Source organism: Haemaphysalis longicornis, unplaced genomic scaffold (assembly GCF_048455015.1).
Source record: "Haemaphysalis longicornis isolate Haplotype H1 unplaced genomic scaffold, Haemaphysalis longicornis Haplotype H1 scaffold_16, whole genome shotgun sequence".
Classification (NCBI taxonomy): Eukaryota; Metazoa; Arthropoda; class Arachnida; order Ixodida; family Ixodidae; genus Haemaphysalis; species Haemaphysalis longicornis.
Genome location: NW_027526266.1, coordinates 14,474,948 through 14,497,512, shown reverse-complemented (window position 1 = coordinate 14,497,512; position 22,565 = coordinate 14,474,948). Strand labels below are relative to the sequence as shown.

The 22,565-nt window shown below is 50.5% G+C and overlaps 1 long non-coding RNA gene across 1 annotated transcript in view; it reads right to left on the bottom strand.

Moving 5' to 3' along the window:
* The window catches only part of LOC144166124 (uncharacterized), a 67,212-nt gene extending 51,636 nt beyond the window's left edge, over window positions 1-15,576 (bottom strand). Inside the window, exons 1-2 of the long non-coding RNA XR_013321587.1 lie at window positions 15,450-15,576; window positions 10,129-10,196 (exon numbers count right to left, since the gene is read on the bottom strand). This is a non-coding gene — a long non-coding RNA (uncharacterized LOC144166124). The remainder of the gene's footprint in view (window positions 1-10,128; window positions 10,197-15,449) is intronic.
* Window positions 15,577-22,565: the final 6,989 nt, after the last annotated feature.

Here is a 22,565-nt window from a genome sequence, read left to right as displayed (position 1 = left end):
AATGTAAATAATGGGAACAGAAAACATAACTCAATGGAACTACAGAGGTCTTCTTTAAAATCTTGACGATCTGTACGAGATGCCGCAAGCTAATTAGCCAAGTGTTATTTGTCTCCGAAAAATACGCCTAGATTCCAAGCAAAGAAATATTTTTCACACGCGGTTTGGCCATTGTCGCCCGAAATCATTACCATGCCACCCTGTCTTTTTGAACACTGTCGCTGAGGCTGTGGCAATCCTCACAATGATATTTAATAGGTTGATGACGGTATCCTCCATATACATTTCTTCTGATGTGGAACTTTCCAGCTCTGACTTCGAGGCGCTGGGTGACCAGCTGCCCGAACCATACATCCTCACAGGCGACCTGAGTGCGCAGAATTCTTTTTAGGGCTCTTTACGCATAAATTCGCGAGGTCGCCTGATACAGAAGTTTTTAACACCCTGACATAGGACACAACACATACTCATGTCTGGACTTGGCTATTGCTTCCACAGTTCTCTTTTTTTTCTTCTTGAGTAGGGTGTAGGCGCGGACCCATACGGAAGTAACCACTTCCGCACTTTACTAAGATATTGGCACGAAGCATGTATTGTTTATTTATTGTTTGCTTTTACTGCCGGGCCACGCCCGGCTATGTTATCTGCGTTCCAAGCTAAGCGCGGCTTCCATTCTTTATTTTTATGCCGCACGGGCTATCACATTCAGATAAGCAGACTGTTTCGCCCTAACGTCGTTAGCCCAGAATATTCTTCTGTGATCTATAATGTTGTGGATGTGAATCGACGGTTCCAGAAACCCTTGCACCGAAAGATAAAAGCATGCAGAGCAGACGCCATGGTATTCGAATCAGGGAGCTCGCCTGCACGCGTCACTTTGTGGACTGCCGCTTCGCCGCCTATGTATTCTTTGAGTTGTTAGGGGAGCAGAAGTTCGCTCCAATAAAGTTGTTTTCCTTGAAGACAACTGCGCCGTCTTTGACTTCGTGACATCTGGTGAGGTTCTGGGTAGGCACCCTTCATGAGCTCTACAACCTGTTAGCCGCCAAGCCAGTCCAACAAGAGCCAGCCCCCGAAAGCAAGGCCTCCCGCCCGAGTTTGGTCTCCTGCCAGACGGACCCAAAAGAACGAACGCGGCAAGCACCACCATGGTGCAAGAAGCAACATCACCAATCGTCCTGCAGCAGCCACGGGAACCGCCGTCCTTCCTAGGAGCCCCCGCAGAAGATCCAGAAGAATGGTTGGAGAAACTGGAGTGCGTCCGGATCTTTACAGGTGGGACGACGCAGGAACGTTCCGGCGTGTTTTTTTTACTTGGAAGATTCAGCTCGCACTAGATTCGAGAACCACGAGAGCTCCTTGACCAACTGGGCTCGCTTCAAAAGTGAGTTCCTGAAGACCTTTACTACCGTGGTCAGAAAAGAACGCGCGGTACTATTGCTGGAGACTCAAACTCAGCACCCCAACGAAGGGGTCATGATCTTCGTCGAGGAGATGAAGCGACTTTTTCGCGATGCGGGCCCACAAATGACGGAGGAAAAGAAACTACGGTTTCTGATGCGAGGTGTGAAGCAAGAGCTCTTCGCGTGCGTTGTTCGCAACCCCCCTAAGACCGTGTCCGAATTCGCGTCTGAGGCCGCCGCGATGGGGAAGACGCTCGAAATCCGAACAAGGCAGTATGACCGCGCAATCATTGCGCTGGTTTCGGAGACGTTTGATGCCGGCGCTATTAACTCTGACTCACTACGCGACACCATCCGTCCAGTGGTGAGGGAGGAGCTACGGAAACGTTTCCCTACGACGACGCCACAACCTCAAGTCGCTTCGCTGACTGACGTGATCCGAGAAGAATTACAGCAGGCTTTGGGAACTTCTATGCCATCCGAAGCAACCCGCGAGCCAGAGGCTATGACCCACTCCGCGGCTGTTCATCGACCCCACCCTGTTCCAAGACGTCGTCAACAGGCCCCACTGTACCGGCGCCCAATGTCGCCCGCCCTACTCCCTGTAAACCGAAACCAGGCCCCAAGGAAGACCCAGGTGTGGAGAACGCCTTATAATCGCCCGCTGTGTTACCACTGTGGATAGGCCGACCACATCTACCGTCGCTGCCAATACAAGAGACTCGGACTTCGTGGTTTCTCCTTCGACGCACCACGCCCCCGACCCGGCCAGCGCTCATCTGAGATTGAAGAATACCTGTCCAACACCAGCCGTGGACCAGCCCGTTTCAACCGCCGTAACAGTGCTGACTTCACACGTGGAAGGTCCCCCAGCCCACGCGGGTGAAACTAAAGCCAGCAACTTCTGGAGGTGAAGTTGCACAACGACGAAAAAACGAAAACCCTCCAACGACGCAACGATTCGCCGAAGACTGTGACTCAGGACCTGCCCTCATCCTGACGACCCGACCTAACCGTGGCGTGACTCCCGAACACGGCCACAAGGCGCGACGCGTACCCGACATGACCGAGCCTGCCCCTGAGAAGACGACGACGACGCCGACGCACAGAGCGCTACCGTCAACACGCACAAACCGAGATGCGACGCCCCGACGCACCCGAAACTCGAGGAAGGCGGCGTCCGAAGTAGAGGTGTCCATCGACAGTTTTGATGTAGTCGCCCTCGTAGATACGGGAGCCGACTACTCAGTAATGAGCGGACCATTTGCGTTTAAGCTGAAGAAAGTTACGACCAGATGGGACGGTCCGCACATACGCACAGCAGGAGGCCACCTCGTGACGCCAAGTGGAACGTGCACATGCCGCGTCACAATAGATAGCACGACGTACCCTGCCGCGATCGCTGTGTTGCCTCACTGCTCCCGCGAATTGATTCTCGCAATGGACTTTTTGACGGACAACGGCGCAATAATTGTTCTGCAGACCAAGTCTATAATTTTTCCTCCGATCACTCCATGACGCCGGGGCCGAACCCCGAACACCGTGCAGCTGTAAGGATCGCCGATGATCATATCACCCTGCCACGCCACGCAAGCTTGATGATCACCGTCTAGTGTGAAGGTGCTGCTTCTGACGTCGACGCTATTGTGGAGAGTGACCAAAGGTTGCTTCTTGACCGCGGTGTGTCTGTCGCAAGTGGCATTGTGCGATTTAAGCAACGCAGATCCCACGTTTTGGTCACCAATTTCACCGAAGAGTACCAGCATTTAAATAAGGGCGCTGCAATTGGGTTCCTCGAAGAACCGGCAGGCAAGTGACGGGATTCCAGTCACCGACTTTGAACGCGCACCCGAAGATACCTCCAAGCTCTCGCATCCTTTCGACGTGAATCCGGCACTACCGCAAGAAGAAAGGAACCAGTTATTGGCTTTGCTTCATCACTACAGCGAGTGTTTATTGTCGAAATCGAAGTTACGTCAAACACCTCTGGCGAAGCACCGGATAATAACCGAAGATGGAGCCCCACCTACCCGACAGTGACCGTACCGCGTCTCTTCACACGAGCGCGAAGCCATCCGGACTCAAGTAGACGACATGCTCAGCGACAATATAATACAGCCATCTAAAAGTCCGTGGGCTGCGTCTGTCGTACTCGTGAAGAAAAAAGACGGAACTTTAAGGTTCTGCGTTGACCACCGGAGACTGAACAAAATCACCAAAAAGGACGTGCACCCCGTGCCACGAAACGACGACGCCCTCGACCACCTCTGCCACGCGAAGTACTTCTCATCGATGGATCTGAAGACCGGCTTCTGCAAATTGACATGGACAAAAGAGATTGAGAGAAGACTGCATTTATAACCCCGGACGGTCTCTACCAGTTCAAGGTGATGCCGTTTGGGCTGTGCACGGCACCAGCCACGATTCAAAGGGTCATGGACACTGTGCTAGCTGGCCTGAAGTGAAACATCTACCTCGTATACCTTGAAAACGTTGTGCTATTCGCCCGGACTTTTGATGAACACATTGCAAGGTTGGAGTCTGTACTCGAGGCTATTCGCTCGTCGGGGTTAACGCTGAAGCCTGAAAAGTGCCGCTTCGCTTAAGAGGAACTAAAGTTTTTGGGAACACGTCGTCAACGACGCGGGAGTCCTGCCTGACCCCGCGAAAACATGAGCCATAGCGAACTTCCCAAGACCGACTGACAAAAAGAGCGTGCGAAGATTTCTCGGACTATGCGCATACTACCGGCGCTTCGTCGCAAGCTTCGCACGCATTGCAGAGCCACTCACGCGCCTGACCAAAGATAGCACCCCTTTCGCCTGGGAAAACGCACATGAAAAAGCATTCTGCGAGCTGCAACAACGCCTGCAAAACCACCTCGTGCTCGCTCATTTAGACAAAAATGGCGAAACGGAAATGCACACGGATGCCAGTGACATAGCTTTGGGTGCCCTCTTCGTCCAAAAGCAAAGCGGTTGCGAAAAGGTAATCGCCTGCGCCAGCCGTGGTCTGTCAAAGGGGGATAAACTACTCTGCCTCCGAAAAAGAGTTTGTGGCTATCATATTGGCCATTTCAAAATTTCACCCATATGTGTATGGCAGACCGTTCAAGGTTGTCACAGACCACCATGCGCTGTGTTGGCTTGCCAATTTGAAGGACCCCTCTTACCGTCTTGGGCGGTGGAGCTTGCGCCTGCAAGAGTTTGACGTTAAAATAGTCTACAAATCCGGCAGGAAACACTCCGACGCCGACTGCCTGTCCCGCGCCCCCATCGACCCACCACCACAAGACAGCGATGACGACAGCGCGTCCTTCGGAGTCGTGACAGAGAGCGACCTAGCCACCAAGCACCGTGCCGACCCCGACCTGCGCGTCATGATCGACTACCTGGAAGGACGCAACGTCGCCGCGCCTAGGCGTTCAAGAGGAACTCACGAGCGTTCATCCTCAAAAACGCCATCCTCGTGAAGAAGAATTTCAGCACCAGAACGAGAACAAATTATCTACTTCTCGTCCCCGCAGACCTTCGTAACAAAATTTTGGAAGCGTGCCACGACAACCCGTCTTCCGAAAATCTCGAAACAGCTCGCAATATTGCAAAAATCAAGGCGAAGTACTTCTGGCCCCGACTTACATCCGACGTCACCCACTACGTTCGGAGTTCCCGTGGCTCCCAGCGACGAAAAACGTCACCCACAAGACCCGCCGGAATACTGCAACCAATCGCCGTCCCGTCGAGGCCATTTCAACAGATCGGAACGGACCTTCTAGGCCCGTTCCCTACGTCACGAGCACAGAACAAGTGGATTATCGTAGCGACAGACTAGATGACGCGATACGCGGAGACCACCGCTCTCCCGAGGGGGACTGCACAAGAAGTCGCGAAGTTCTTCATGAATCAAGTTGTGCTGCGACATGGAGCCCCGGAAATCCTAATCACGGACCGCGGAACGGCCTTCACTGCGGAGCTTATGCAAGGAATCGTACGCTACAGCAACACGGACCACCGAAGAACGACGGCGTATCACCCCCAAACGAACGGATTAACGGAACGTCTGAACAAGACGATCGCAGATATGCGGTCAATGTACGTCGACGTTGAACATAAGACTTGGGACAAAGTGTTCCTGTATGTCACGTTTGTGTACAACACGGCTATCCCGGAAACTACGCAGATGACGCTGTTCGAGCTTGTCTACGGAAGACGGCCGACTACGATGCTCGACGCCATGGTTCCGCACGTAGAAGACGACGAACTCAATGCCGACGTCCAAGGATACCTTCAGCGCGCGGAGGAGGCCCGCCAGCCCGCTCGAGTTCGTACAACAGACCAGCAGCTGGTGGATGCCGGGCGCTACAACCTCCTACGCCGAGACGTCGAGTACCACCCAGGGGACCGTGTTTTAAATGCAGAGCATATCTTAGCCTAGCCTCTTCCTGCGTCGGACGGCGTCAACAGCTCCGCGTCCGCAGCAGGTCCGCAGACGTCGGCCAACTTACCTACGAGGTGATCCCCGATGGCGATTCCAGAACATCATGACGACACACGCGGCCCAAAGTCGTCCACGTGGTTCGCTTGAAACCTTACTATGCAAGATGACGGACTTTTTTTCTTGTTTGTTCGGACTGTCTTTTATTTTAGCATCGGGTCGATGCACTCTTAGAGGGGGGGTATCGCCCCAAACAATGTATTGTTTATGTATAGTTTGCTATTACTGCCGGGCCATGCCGGGCTGTATTATCTGCGTTCCAAGCTAAGCGCGGCTTCCATTCTTTATTTTTATGCCGCACGGGCTACCACATTCAGATAAGCAGACTGTTTCGCCCTAACGTCGCCTATTCAGAATAATCTTCCGTGATCTATAATGTTGTGGATGTGAATCGATGGTTCCAGAAACACTTGCGCCGAAAGATAAAAGCCTGCAGAGTAGACGCCGCGGCATTCGAATCGCCGCAGCTCGCCTGCACGCGTCGCTTTGTTGACTGCCGTTTCGCAGCCACTGTATTCTTTGAGTTGTTAGGGGAGCACAAGTTCGCACCAATAAACTTGTTTTCCTTGAAGACAACTGCGTCGTCTTTGACTTCGTGACAATATATAGGTAGAGGCCCAAGCACTCCATCTTCCCATAACAAGTTAATTGAATCAAAAGCAAACTGGCACACTGCCATAGCACACATACACGTAGACGAAGCCGCCTAACTACTCACGGCACACATTCTGGACGCCGCCAAAAAGACCCTTCCCCAGGCCTCCATGGCACTGCACAACCCGAGGAGGCCCTGGTGGAACGAGGACTGTAGGCGGGAGGGCGAGGCCCAGAACAAGGGGCGTGGGGTGTCCTTCGTTGGTACCCGACGTCGCACAACCTCACCTCCTTTAAACGGGCAAAAACACTTTGGAAGCATATGCGTGGTGAGGCGAAAAGGGAGAGTCCGCGCGGCTTCCTCACATCCCTAAACTTATAAAGACACAAAAGGTATGGACAAGAATACGAAAACTTAATGAATATCAGACACATAGCCTGCGCCTGGTTAGTACAAAACGGGACACACTGGAAGACCAGGCTTAGACACTCGCACAACACTTCCATCATGTGTGCAGTTCAGCACACTACATAAATACTTTCATGCAACACAAAACATCTGCAGAGAAAAAGCCCTTACATGACAAACACGAGTAGGAATTGAGGGCTGCCGTGAGCACATGTAAATGTTCAGCTTCAGATGCAGATAAGATTACATACACTATGACACAACACTTACACGTCGACACATATGAAACACTCCTTATCCTCTACAACAAATTATTTCTTTCTGGGCGCCTTCTAGGGCCTTTTAGGGAGGCCATCGTAGTTGCTTTTCTGAAGGAGCAGAAGGGCCTCTCCTGCATGTTATCGTCCCATTGCCCTGACAAGCTGCCTGAGCAAGCTGCTCGAGAGGATGACTAAGAGACGACTGGTGTACTTTCTGGAGTACAATGGTCTTCTCGACAGCTGCCAGGCAGGCTTCAGGGTGGGGTGATCCACCAATGATCAACTTGTAAGCCTAGAATCAAACATAAAAGATGTGTTTCTACATAGGCAATTTTGCAAGACTGTATGTTTCGATATAAAAAACATATTAAACAGCATGGTGCTATGACATTCTCAGAAATTTGAAATCTTTTGGAATATCAGGTAACATATTTAATACCTTAAAAAGCTACCGGTCTGTCAGAATATTTCGGGTGAGAGTAGGCTTTGTACTTTCTCCACTTCCCGTACAAAAAAATGGTGTGCCTCAGGGGGGAGGTTTAGCTGCGCATTGTTTCTTGTAATGATGAACTCACTGGGAAAGGCACTGCCACCTTATCTCTTATTCTATGTATGTGGATCTTGTAATCTTGTAATCTGTCCATTTCTGAACGCGAAATGCAGCTTGGCGTTAGAAAGCTTGCTCACTAGGCAGACCAAAATGTCTTTAGGCTTAACCCCACGGAACGTACCTGCGTTATATTTTCAAACAGGCGTGGGATCCAGCCAGACCCTGAGAATAAACTTAATGGTGACTCAATTCTTGTAAAAAAGGAACAAACGTTCTTAGGCGTAGTGCTGGAAGAAAGCCTCACATTGATTCCTGAAAGTCTTCTCGCACCAGTCCTAGGGTGCGGACAAGCAGCTACTCCTACGAGTTTTTACGACTTTGGTAGGGTGTCTCTTGGATTGTGGGAGTGGGGTTTATGGGTCGGCCACAAAAATAGCCCTGAAAATGCTGGCGCCAGTGCTGCACTTGGCGCTTCGCCTTGCGCCAGGTGCATTTCGCACTATTCCTGTAAAGAGCCTGTATGTAGAATGCGACAAATGTTATTTGGATCACCAGAGAGCACACATGGATGTTTTATACGCGTTTAGGTTTTCATCGTTCGCAAACCATACTTTTAAGCCTGTCATGTTTGATACAACTACGTCCCAACTTCTTTGAAATCGCCCATCTCTTCCTGCTTCATTCTCACACCCTGCTAGAGATGAAGCGTCTCTAGCAAGCGTCTCTAGCACCTCTTCCCAAACCTGGAAATCATCTGTTTTTGACCTTTTGCCACCACGGAAGCTTCGCGCTGTTTCGTGTGACGTGTGACATGTCGTTTGTAACTATGGATAGAAAACGAGTGCCAACACCTGCAGTTTTGCAGCAGTTCTTGTTTCTGCGAGAGAAATACAGGTGTGCCGAATTTTATAGTGACGCATCAAAAACTGCCCTTACGGCGTCGCCTGCCGCATACGAACCAGATTTTAGGGTCTCTGAGACCATCAACTCGAAAAACGGCAATTTTACGGCGGAAACCCATTGAGTTTTGCTTGCTTTAAATCACATAGTCCAACATCAAATACCCAAGTCTATCACTTTCACACATTCATTGAGTGTTGTACATGCATTATATTCCAACAAGTCTTGTAAAAAGGGTGTTCTTAATGTAGCGTATAAAACCATTATGTCATCGTATTCATTAAATCTCGAGGTGATAATGTGTTGTGTTTCAAGCCACTCTGGGATCGCTAGAAATAAGACCGCGGATCAGATTGCCGCTGCAGTGCACTTGCTAATACTCTGGACATATTAACAGTACCTTACACTGACCTCAAGCCACCCATCAGTCCACACCTTCGCGAAACATGGCAAGCACGCTGGAATCAACAGAGACAACAAACTACACACAATAAACCTACTCTTGGGACCATACACCCATGACACACACAACAGAGACACTGAAGTTGCCCTTGCAAGGATATCGATAGGCCTTATAAGGCCTATCGATATCCTTGTAATATCGATATCCTTGTGGATATCGATATCGATATCCCATGTAACACACTGCTACCTGCTCACAGGATCTCCAAGACGCCTGTGTAGCAGCTGTGGAGAGGCCTGTCCGTAATTCATGTACTACTCCAATGCAAAGCACTCGACACAGCCAGACACAAACACTTTACCCAACATTACAGACAACACATACCGTCACACCCTGCGTTTTTCCTCTCAGATGATCCTAAATTTTCTGCACAAGCGCATTTTTACACATTTAACAGAGGGTAAATTTTTGGACCTAATTTTATACCACTCATGATCACAACCTGGCCTTATACACTACCAATCCTCACTGTCTCTTACTGATTTTGCTTCTGTTCTTGCTAGCTGATTTTAGTGTTTACTTTTTCACCTGTCATATATTACCACTGTTTTGGCGCTCTTTGCCCCAGTTGGCCTTGCGCCATTAACATTCAAGCTTTATCAACAGACAAGAAGCCCATCCTCCGGGGCTTGACTTGGGATCCGACGGCTACCGTTTGTGGTTTCTGCGCTTCACCTTAAAACTCTTAGCCATGGTAGATTGCACCATGCGTAGGGGGGCTCAGGGTCCGCGGTTTCCCCAATACCGTCGCCAAGATTACTCAAGGGACCGCGCGGCGTTTTCTCTGATCACCCGCCTTTCATCAAATCCCTTGTAATTTGTCACATATAGGTACCTGTCTTTTCTCGAAAACCCAGCATGTGCCACCCATCCTATTCGGTCACGTCTTAAAAGTGCTGTCAATTTTAAAATTAGTATTAGGAATTTTCAAAACTGAAACCTAAAAGTTTCCCGATAAAAAGGTTATGGCTATTGATTCTGCAAATCTAGTTTAAGGTTACATCACATAAGGAGTGTAAAACCGGAATATCAGAGATGCCGTAAAGCACACTTACGATAAATTGAGGAGCCAAGCGGTAACAGTACCATGCGGTGTGAGAGGACGCATCTGTGGTAGGCACTGCTGCTCGCAAGTGTTTTAAGGAAAGGAAAATAGAAAACAGAAAAGCGCTATTACTCACGAACAAAACAATTTTTCAGACTTAAATCAGAGACTAGTTTGCCATAGCATGCCGGTTGTTAGAAAGTCACCAAGAGTTCATTTATGAGAATGCGGTGAGAAATACAAACCAGAACACAAACACCATACTCTAACAACCGTTATATTTTAGGAATTTTTATTTTGTATGAGGCTACAAAAAGAAAACCTTAATATAAATAAAAGGTCCAAAAGATAGTTATTTCAGAGTTTTATTATTCTAAACCTTATCGAACACGATGGCTCCGGAAGAATTGGCGCAGCACCAACCGCAGAATGCACATCCAACCTAAATACTACAAAATATTCAAGGTTGGTCGCACGAACGCCGCAACGGGCGTTTGTCTTTGTTGAGTAATATTTTATTTTTTGTACTAACGAAGCAAATTATTTGTTTTTGCGTTCATTTAGTGCTTTCCTGAATTGGCCTTTTGCATGTTTCCCCAATACGTGTATTGCAACATCATAGGGGAGGGGATGGAGAGACACATAAACAGTAGCAATTAAGAGGAGGAGCACATCAAAAACAGTGTTGGCGCTCTTACAGGACTCCCTCGTTTAATCGCACTTCGTGGTGCATAAGGAATATTTTTGAAATGCATTTGAAAAACCTGTTCACGCATGCATCTTCTTTGGGATTTCATAACTACCTGATAATCTAAAACTAAACGTACAGCCTTGATGATTGTATTGCTTGCATTGAAGAATTTTAGGATTGTTCATTTTATCAGAGGGAATATATTTTCAAATATATCCGTCCTATCCTTAATGCCCCATTTTGTGTTTTGAATAAATAAAAGCACTTATACGGGAGTTGTCACAGAATTTATCCGGGATACGGCACTATTTCCGCTGAAATAGGAGAATTTTATACAAAAGTTTATTTTTTAGGTAATAAAGCAACCCCGGATTTGCTGATAACACAATATAGTACGCAAGGGTTGCCTATTTTGTATACGTAAATATCTGTTTCCTTCACAAATTTTGAGCCACACTCATTGTAATGCAAAAATGAAAGGCAAAAGTATGCGTATTTTTGTGCCATGTGCATAACTTTAGAAGGAAGCAAGGTGTACTGTCGGCATGCGTTAGCACCCGCTTAATAATAAATCACGAGTCCAGGGAATATATCGTAATATTGTAACAAGGTGGCAGGTGACATGAACCACGTAGCGATGAAAATGTATTTACATATTGGTGGAGAACAATTTACATCAAGCCATAATCGAGCCTGGCCTGGCTGCGTAACGCACGCAACTCTTCGTCTTCATCATTGGTGGTTGGCCATCGCGCCACTGGGATTGTCTTGTCCTGTGACATTAACTCCCCGGTTAATGAAAACCGTCCCGGTCAACGCCGAGGCAAATTGGAGATTGAAGGCGGATGAGGGTTGGATGAGAAATGCACTGACGAATATCTTACCGCCACGGATGACGATGACGGCATCGATAATGACTGGCCCAGCAACAGCAATGGCTTCAACCGCGGCGAAGCACCCAAGGTCCTCGAGCCACGTCGGACGGAAGGGCGGGGGAACACATCTTGGGGTCCTCTAGGCACGGCTTGTTTCGTCTTGTCTTCATTCGGGTCTTTCGGGCTGGGGAACACGGGGCTGGGTACATCGTCTCGTTGTGGTCTCGACTGGGCTGCTGCGACCCGCTGCGGCTTCGTTATACAGCGTCCAGGCTGATGCGATGCGATGCTGGGGCCAGGATGGGCATAACGTACCCACACACTCCACCAAATGTAACGTGGCGGCATATGACACGAACCATGTAGCGATGAAACGATGTATATAAAGAATTGTGGAGAACTATATACATCAAGCCATAACCGAGCCCGGACTGGCTACGTCATGCACACAGCTCTTCTTAGTCGTACTCTTTAGTGGCGGGCCATCGCGCCACGGGGATTGTCCCGTCCCGTGATAATATAAAAAGCTCTGCTTACCCCCTGTTGCGGATCGGCCAGCTCGTTTCGGGTGCGCCGCCAGGAAAAAAAGCCGTGGGAGCACTGATCGAATGTTATTTTAATGGCGATTACTCCGTTACAATGATAAGGATACTCGTTCCCTAGAGCCAGGAGCCACATCTTCTCCCTCTTTTTCGCAATGCCCAACATTCTCCCAGCCACAAAAGAGTGAAACAACGTCCACGTGTAGCAAGCGGCTCCTGGCCTAATCATCGCACCGTAGTTCTAGCGAGTCAAATACACAACATGGAGGACGATTCAGAGCACATTGTCTTTTCGGCCCTCTTGCAGGTTTCTTCCTTTTTTTGGTCGTGCAACCGCGATCCTCATCTTTCAATGGTGCATGCAGCTTGACAGCTAGTTTCATTGTCCAGGAGCGTCGAGGTATGTGATCTTCCTGTTCGATGGATGCGAAGTCGTCTGACGTCCGTAGAAGGTTATGTGACGGTTCGCTTGATCTTTTTTTTGCTTTGTTGCCACAGCAGTGATGATCGGTCCTCGTGGACGGTGGTCCCAAAAGCCCACCCAGGGTTTTGTGTGGGTCATGTCGGTGTTGTTCTTCGTTAGGCAGGCGTTGTGAATGTCGGCGTTCCTGTCCACTCTCTCAAGTACTTACGCCTGAAGAACGCCGCACTTTGCTTGCTGGGGGCAAGGTGTCGGGGTCCGTTTCTCTGCTGCACCTTGCAGCGTCCATCCAAGCATGGTGTTTAGGGCCACTAAACCGTTAACCTTGTTGCACCGAATCGTGTCCCTCGTCGCTATTCTCCACAGTTGGTCGGAGCCTACTACAAGGCTGATGTGTCGGCCCGCACTTCGTTGGGGAACAGTTTGTTCGTCCACAAGTAGGTAGCCTAGTTTCCATAGATGCTTGTTGAAATCAGTGTTTTTTCTGTATCTGGGACGTTTGTGCAAATCGCTGGTACAGAAATTGCCTGGAGACCATGCTCTGCGTCGCCAAACTAGCTACGCAGTCGCAGTTCAACTATCCGATATCGTCGTACTTCTAGAGGGACGGCCGATGCAAATGAATTTACAGCTAGGCTCGTCTCTCCCACGACTTTAAGTCGCAATTTGGCCGCGAGGTATTTTAATAAACGTTCGCTGGCTGCCAGCATTCAAAATGCGTCGTATGTAACATAAACTTTTAGGAACGCTAATCCACGACCTGAAGGTCTGGAGGTAAACATCCTCACTCAACTGGCAGCTAGTGAGGGCAGTTGATGCTGCCTTGGCGTCTTGCGTTTGCACCGGGACCTTGCATGCGGGGTCAGCGTGCACCTCGTCCGTTTTTACTGCGCATGCATAGTCTGGGTCACACATGACAGTTGCATGCCTTCCCTGGGATGTTTTGCATGTTACATTTCTTCGGCACTCCTTCGATCGGTGGCCCCTCCTCGTACACCGGTAGTACTGCATAGATTTTGCCAGTCGCTTCTTCTTTTCTAAGATGCTCAGAGAAGCGTCGCAAGCCTCGGTACTGTGCTCGGCCGATCCGGAAAAAAGCACTCGTTTCGTTTGGGCATCGAAGCATGCGAGGCATGAAGAACCGACGTTGACTGGCCGTTACGTTGGAGAGGGTCGCTCGATTCGGTAGGAGTCTCTACTGGAGATCATTGCTCTCTTGCCTCAAGCTCTATTTGCGTGTACCGCAAGAGTTGCTCCAGGTGCCGGCAAGCCGTTAAGTTTTTGTTTTTAGACGAAGATGATCTCGTAGGCGTTGATATCTTCTGGAGGCGGACGGGCCTGTGAAACGCCACGACGATCTCTTCCGGCAAAACCTCGAGCAAAATGTCGTGCAGCATCGCGGCGAAGCTGCTCGTTGGGACCTCCAAAACGGATGTTCAGCTGAACGGAGTCGTATAGACTGCGCAGCTCTGTCGTATCAGATGCAGATGGCACTTGCTGAAGCCCGTGGAGGCTTCTCAAATGCCGCTGTACGATCCGGCGCTTGTCCGCGATCCTGTCCTGGAGCAGCTGGATGGCACTCTCATAGCACGCCTTTGTTGTTGGCAGTCCGGCGATGGCAGCTTCTGCGTCCCCTTCCCGGTAGTTTCGGAGGTAGTGAAACTTGTCGGTGGTGGTTACAGCCTGGTTGGTGTGGACTGCGCCGTTGAACTGCTGCCAAAACGATGTCCAGCTACACACGTCTCCATGACAGGGCTGGATGGTGAGCATGAGTAGACGGGGTCGAGCGATCTGGGATGAAACCGTCGTTGAAACCTGTGGCGTGCTAATCGCAGCCGAGAGGGCAGTTTGCGCCGTGCTGCTGATGCTCAGTTCCTCGAGCCGGTACGTAAGTCAAGTCAGAGCCTCGACCGTCTGGTCGTTTTAATGCGCCACCGACTCGTAGTCCCTATCCAGCTCCTCGACAGGAATGGCGTCCTCGACCTGGGCGTCGATCTTGCTAAGCTCCTCGCGGCTAGCCATGAGCTTGTCCAGCACCTTTCGGAGCTCCAGCCGGTCAGAGCAGCCGCTCTCGATGAGCGCTGTCGCCTCGGTCGAAATTTTTGTCGCTTGTGCTCGCCTAGAAGCGCGTTTCGCCTTCAGCCGGTCCATCTTGAAGCGAAAAAGTCCGGCTTACTCGCTTGGCAGGCAGCGCGGTCCTCGCACTGTCTCCCTGGCTGCGGTTCCGATGAGGACGAAGTGCTGTGGCGGCCTTTTTTCGGTGAAACTCGTCGTCGCCGTCACCCGTTGTCCACGTCGTTGGGAGCCGCTCGTTTTCCTGGGGTTCGGCACCAAATGTTGCGGGTGCGCCACCAGGAAACGAAGCCTTGGGATCCCTGATCGAATGTCACTTTAATGGCGATGGCTCGATTACAATGATAATAATACTCTTGCCCTTGAACCAGGAGCCACATCTTCTTTCTCTTCGAAATTCCCAACACCCCCAGCATGCACTTCAGAATTTTCAACTGTATCTCCCTCTCCTGCACGGACGATGATTTGTCCGTAGTATGTGAAAAATAAATAGAATAAATAAATAAAACACACCTGCGTATACAAAAGCAAACTTGCTTTGTGGCTGGTAAATTGTATTTTGTAACTGTAAAAAGCCACCAGGTGAACAAGCGTTTATAGCAGAAAACTATATGGCGGGGGTTCAGATGATTTAAATTTCTAGACGCAGTATTTTCACTTGGAAGGTATCTATACATAAAACCGTCTCTAATGTTTAGCCCTTCCAAATTGTATTACGGGTGCACTTACCTACTGCTAAGCCGATAACGGCTAAAAGAAGTCCGATTGTACCCATGAGGAATGCAACCGGTCCGGTATTGTGACGCGTACTGGCAGGATTTATTCTGGCTCTTATTTCAAGCGTGGCGTACTTTTGTGAGCAGTCTGCCAACTTTCCGCAAGACGTACATTTAAAGTGAATTTTATTGTGTAACTCTTTGTCGAAATTCTATTGTTTTCAAAAGGATCAACTACTCGTACACGCAAAACAATTGCTATGTGGCCTTCCTGCAGTTCTCCTATAATGTGTGTAGTTTCGTTGTTTTGAGAAAGTGGTAAAAAAACTAATCTAAAACTTCTTCTTTGTTCAAAGCATGGAAATTACGTTGCTACACAAGGCACAAAAATGTTTGTAAAACTATAAAAAACTTGTTCAAGGGGGCCAAAAAGATATTCTAATGATTATAAAAACACCTAAATGATTAAAAAAAGCATTCTTCTAATATAAACCTCCAAATGCCTTGCTGTGTACTTGCAGCGACGTCATACATTCGTCAATTTTAGGAAGGGGGCTTCCGTATTTAAAGCAAAAAGACAGATGCGTGGACCGTGAGGACAAGGTTGAGATATTCTAATCAAAGACAAAAGACATAAGCAGCGATAAATCAATCAGAGCTTGTCTGCAGCGAGGTTCCAAGAAATACAAGAGGTTTGTAACTCCCGCTGTACTGGCTGAGAAGGAAGTTTTTCGAATCTTGTGCACTACACGGGCGCACATGTGTATTTTTTGGATAGCACTGTGTGCACGGTATTTTGAGACCGCGATGGTTGAAGAGGTTTTGGGGATAAACAGTGTGAACGGAGCTCACATCATGTGATGCTTGCGGCATCTGGCTCGCGGATTTTGTGCTGCGTGCATGTGCTGCTCGTCCCCTTTTCGAGAGAGTGGCCTGGTATTAGATTGTGTCGCTGCAGAGGGAAGGCACGCTGAGTATTTCTTGAGTTGCAGTTTTCAATCACACTCCGCAGTTGAACAAGAAAGCTGTGGGGCAACCTTTCTATGTTCATTAAGCTTCGGGCACTAGATGGCAGTGTTTCGTTCGTATTCATTATCATGTTACGTTTCTTCTAAAGTAAAACGTGAAGTGTTGTGTAAGGTGTTGTGCGTTTTGTTCTCCTGAAATACGCAATAATTGAGCGTGAGTATATGTAGTAACTGACACATGATGAACGCTCCGTTGACTCTTCTTGTGAAAAAAAATTTCTTTGAATTTTCCTGATCATCGCTCGGAGCTGAGCGGATGCATTCCACGTCAGCTCTACCTTTTCACGGTATTTGTGGCGAAACCACTCAAGATAACCTCGCGAAACCTATCACAGGGAGCGCCCGAAGTTCTCCGACACAGAGGGACACCAACCCCTGGAGGTTTGGACCACGGACCGGCCTTTTTGAGCCGGCCTCCCTGCCCTAGGCTGGAGCCAGCGCTAACCCTAACTGCAGCTTCGGTGCACCGAGGTGAAACGACGGCGGCGGCCTTGCCCTAGCCACTTCCACCCCGTCTCCGGCATCATCGAGGCTTCAGGCGACTTCCCCCGAAAGCCGGAGCAGCGCAATGGACGGCATCGAAGTAGAGGGTGAGCCAATCTCACCGGAAGATATAACGGAGGAAGCTGGCTGGCTAGCAAGCCACCGTCGGCGAGGCGCTCGCGCCCTTGTCAAGCTGATCCCAACAGCAGAACATCCTCTCGAGCAAGGCGCCGTTGGCTCTCGTGAGCCGGATCGAAAGCCGCGAGCGAACAGTCACTACGAAGACAGAATCGGGCGCCGAGTCAACCGCACTTGCCCAGTGAAGATATAGATAGTGCTCCGGCCGAGAACAGGCCTCGATGTTACCAAAGTCAGCCACGCGGGGCTTCGTGACGGGGTGCTGCGTGCCACCGGCCTTACCTACGACGAGGCAGTCGAGGATCTCCTCCGCATTAATTCAAAGAAAAATATCATCGTTGCGAGCACACCAAGCTTGCAACGTGCCCAAAAATACAACGACGTGAAGGCACTCCACATCGAAGGAAAGACGTACGAGGTCACCGCGTATGCGGCACCACCGGAAGACACCGTCAAGGGTGTAATTCATAATATCCCAGACTACGACAGTGCCACAGACATCACTAACAGCCTGGTGTACAAGAAAAATCCAACCATTCTTCAGGCAAGACGAATGGGCCGGACCAACTCAGTTCTTATTGTTTTCGAGGGTAAAACGGTCCCGCACTACATCTACTACCGCGGGGCCGAGTACGCTGCTTCCTTCACAAGAAGCGCCATGAAATCTGTGACGGATGCGGCCGACTAGGACACCGCGTGGATGTCTGCCCAGCCCCGGATAAGAAGATATGCAAGCTCTGCGGCGAAGAGACACCGGGCGAGGACCACTGGTGCGCGCCCAAGTGCGCACTGTGCGGCAAGGACCACGCCACCGGGGACAAGAAATGCCGACTCCGCTATCAAACCCCCTACGTACTGAAGAAGCGCAAGTGGGACAAGCAGCGAAGGAAGGAGCAGCAAGACCGTCGACAACAACAACACGGTAATCCTGAAGGAGGCAACTCGTCAAGACTTCTTAAATCTTGTGGGGCACTGCACAGAGGCCGGGATCGTTCAAGCTCCTTCCCCCGGTTGCCCCAAGAAGAGCGGGAAAGCAGGCGAGACACAGGCCGCCGAACGGGAATCCGGGACCCCTCCGCCCAGGGCCGCAGCTGTTCGCGATCATCGTCGCGTCGTCGCCAACCGAGCAAAGAGGGCCGGAGCCTCCAGCGGCGACCATCCCGATACACATCACGCAGCGGCGAAAGGACCACCCACCACAACCACAAAAACAAGGTGAGCTGGGCAGCCACGGTCTCCCACGGTACAAATGAGCTGAAGGGTAGGGGCACACTGGATCAAAACATTTGCGACTTAGACTCCAATTCGCCTTCCGAACTTACCCGAATCCGCCAAATTCTAGAGATGGTTCTCTTGGAAAACCGAGCGCTCAAAGCAGAGCTAGCTCAACTCAAAGGCAGTCCAGCCCAATCTAATTCCACCCACGCCCCTACTACCGCTGAACAGCACCCCCAAGCTACCGGCAGTGCCGACCCCGTGGCCGCAGAATTGCCAGAGCCTCCCTCCGCAAGCGCGATGGACATTACCAGCAGCTCCGACCTACCGGTGGCCTCGGAAATATTGGGGCGCAACTCCGGAAGCGCGATGGGTACAGTCCATGCTACCTCTCCGCCGCCGAAACGCAGGGTCACGGAGTCACAACCCGAAAATCAGACCGCACCCCCCGGACCTGATAGTCAGGTTCAGTATGTCACTCAGACCATGCTCCAGAAATTCGGGGACCAGCTCAGTGAAACCCTTTGTCAGAACCTCAATTCAAAATTTAACAACATGCTTGCCAAATTCGCAGACACTATTAATGCTAAGATCGTCAGTCAGAACGCGTGCGTCACAGCCCTCGAAAACACCTCTCTGAGACCGATGCGCGAAGGGGGAGCGGGACCCATCAAGCCCACCCAACCTTACTTCCGTCCATCCTCGGCGGACAGTTTTAAAAATCCTGCGGACCATGCTTAATTCCCTTAATCAGACCACCCGTAAGCCTGACGAACTTACCGTCTGGCAATGGAACTGCCGAGGGTTTCGGCACAAGCGAGCGAACCTCGAACAACACATAAAACTTAACCACTCGGACGCCTTTCCTGATGTAATTTGCCCCCAAGAAACTGGCGCTTCTGCCAGGCTCCAAAATTACAAATCCTTCTCCGACAAGGAGGAAGACACAGCCGTGGCATCATCCAAATTAAAACCGGCTGTCACCACCCTCGTTAGGCGCAACCTCACGGCCATTCGCCACGAGACCGGCGCGGACACAGCGTCAGCGGCGCACGTTCTCGTAGAGTTAATTCCAACCTGAAAAAAGGACTGTGGTAGCATGTTTGTCCTAAACGTATATAGCCCGCCCAAGAACAAGTCCAAATTCACCAACCTCATAAGGAAAACTCTCGAAATCTCCCGTGGCCACGGTTTACTTATTGTAGGCGACTTCAATGCCCACCATACCGAGTGGGGATACAAACGGGATACCGTTAAGGGTCGTAGCCTTTGGCTAGACGCCCAACAAGAAGGTCTCAGCCTTGTTACAGACCCATTGTACCCAACCCGAATCGGCAATAGTGTGAGTGGAGACACGACGCCTGACCTATGCTTCACTAAAAACATGCGGAGAGAGGCTACGTGGTTTAACACGCAAGAAAATCTTGGTAGCGACCATTACATCGTAGCCATCACAAGCGTCTTCGGTGGCGTTACGCATAAATCTGGAAAAACGCTTCGACTGGTCGACTGGGACGCGTTTAGAAAAATTCGTGCAGCAGAACGAGCTTGCCACTCTGACTCTAAATTCCACTCGGGAGCGGCAGAGATAGTCGATATTGAGGCATGGGCTGAGCAACTACGTCGAGATGCTGACACAGCTACCAAAAGTATACCCGCATAGGCAGGCCTGTTTCAAGCAGACGCACGGCTTCTTCACATGTGGGAGGCCAAGAACAGTCTACGACATCGACTCAGCAAATATAAACTAAATCGCAACCTGCGTCGTCGGCTTGCCCGACTTGACATGGAAATCGAAGACTATACTCAGCAACTCTTGCGACAAAATTGGCACGCGGCTTGCGATCGCATGGAGAAAGAGATCGGGATGGCTAAGACATGGCGGATCATGCGTTGTCTAATAGACCCTGACAAAAGTACGACCACGCAACGACACAATCTAAATATTGTCCTCCACAAATTTAACGGAACAAACAAACAGCTTCTCCAGGCCCTTCAGGATCTCTACATTTCCCCTTCGGTTACCGAAACGCTCCCCCCTTACTCGGGCAGTGATAACGCCTTCCTCGACAGTCCCATCACCTTAAGCGAGGTACGGGATGCCGTTGCGGCCCTCCGGATCGGCTCAGCGCCTGGGCCGGACGGCATAACAAATAAGATACTCCGCAACCTAGATGACGACTCCATCGAGACTCTCACGCGCTACTTTAACGTGTGTTGGGACGCGGGCCACATTCCCGCTCAATGGAAAACGGCCAACGTAACCACTATCCCAAAACCCGGAAAAAAGCTCCAAATTGAAAACCTTCGTCCAATTTCCCTCACCTCGTGCGTAGAAAAACTTCTGGAGCATGTAATCCTAAACAGGATCAACGCCTACATGGAAAAAATTCTTTATACCCACACACCATGATTGGCTTCCGCCCCAAACTCTCGACACAGGATGTGATGCTTCGACTGAAACACGACGTTATTGACGGAGCACGCTGCTCGTCAACAGATACTCGTGCCGTCCTCGGGCTCGAACTCGTTAAAGCCTTCGATAACGTCAAACATTCGGCCATCCTAGAGAATCTCAACAGCCTGGGGATCGGAAGGAGGGTGTACAACTACATCCGCAACTTCCTCACCGATCGAACAGCAACTATCACTATTGGCGGACTTAAATCAGACAAAATTCACCTAGGCAACGTTGCAATGATTGGTCTGCCCAATCTCCTCAATAGCATAGAAGAGCTCCAGCATAGTCTTTACGCCGACGATGTAACACTGTGGGTGTGCGGCGGTAGTGACGGTCACATTGAGGACACTCTCCAGCAAGCCATAAACACAGTCAAAAAATACGTTACAGCCCGGGGCCTCAGCTGCTCACCCGAAAAATCAGAGCTTCTTATCTACCGTCCCACCAGTAGAGGGAGGAAATCTACTTCCACTCCCCCTTCAATACAACTTTTTGCCACCAGTTCGCACCGCATTCCCATCGTCTCGAGTATTCGTGTTCTTGGGCTTCGGATACAAGCGAATGGACACAATTCCGAATCGTTGCTAGCGCTCGAAAACGTTGTGCACCAAACAACCAGGCTAATATCCAGGATAGCTGGTCGCAACCACGGAATGAAAGAAGCCAACCTCCTACGCCTCGTGCAGGCCTTTGTAATAAGTCGGGTGACGTACGCCACTCCGTACCTCCGGCTACAGCGGGCAGAGGCAATTAAAATAGACGCTCTACTCCGCCGAGCCTACAAGCGAGCCATCGGGCTCCCACTAAACACGTCCACCGAGCGATTTGAGGCCCTGGGCCTGACAAATAGTCTGGACGAACTGATCGAGGTTCAACGGCTAGGGCAACTCGTACGGCTGACCTACAGCACAACGGGGCGCCACATACTCGACTCGCTGGGTATAGCTCACCCCCGCAGTGCGCCTACTAGTGTCGCGATCCCGTCAACGATACAGGAAAATATTCAGGTCTCTCCGCTCCTGCGTAATATGCATCCTACACATAACAGGGAGCGGCGAGAGGCCAGAGCCCGTGCCCTGCAAAGACGCTTTGCGAAAGTGGAGAACGTTGCTTATGCGGACGCGGCTGATTACGCTGGTCGCGAGGCAATGGCCATAGCGGTGGTCAACAATCAGGGCAACACCATCGCCTCCTGCTCTATCCGAGCGAGAGACTCGGTGGTTGGAGAAGAGGTAGCCATTGCTTTAGCCATGGTTGCCTCCACAAAAATCAAGACAATCATCAGCGACTCTAAGTCAGCAATTCTAAATTTCTCACGAGGACACATATCAAGGGAGGCGTCCGCAATACTCATTTCTGGTCTCCACCTCGAAAACCGGACAGGCAAGATCAACTTAATTTGGACCCCCGCCCACTCCGGCCTTGCAGGGAACGAGTCTGCGCACGAAGCCGCTCGAGGCTTTACCGACCGAGCGGACGGCCCTTCCGATGCGGAACTCGTCCCAATGTCAGGCAGGGACAGGCTGTTATGGTACAGTGATATCATCGGTCATTACTGTTTAAGCCGGGCCCGCTTCCCACCCGCGCACCCTTCCCTCAGTAAATGGCATTCGGTGGTCTGGCGACTGCTACAGACCAACTCGTACCCAAATCCCCTAGTGTATAGCTATTGCTACCCAGGGCGCTATTCCCCCAGTGTCATAGATGTCAGGAACGAGCGGACCTGGCGCACATGCTATGGCAGTGTCCGCAGGCGATCATAAATGGCCGCACAATCACTAACAGTGAGCAGTGGGAGACCGTG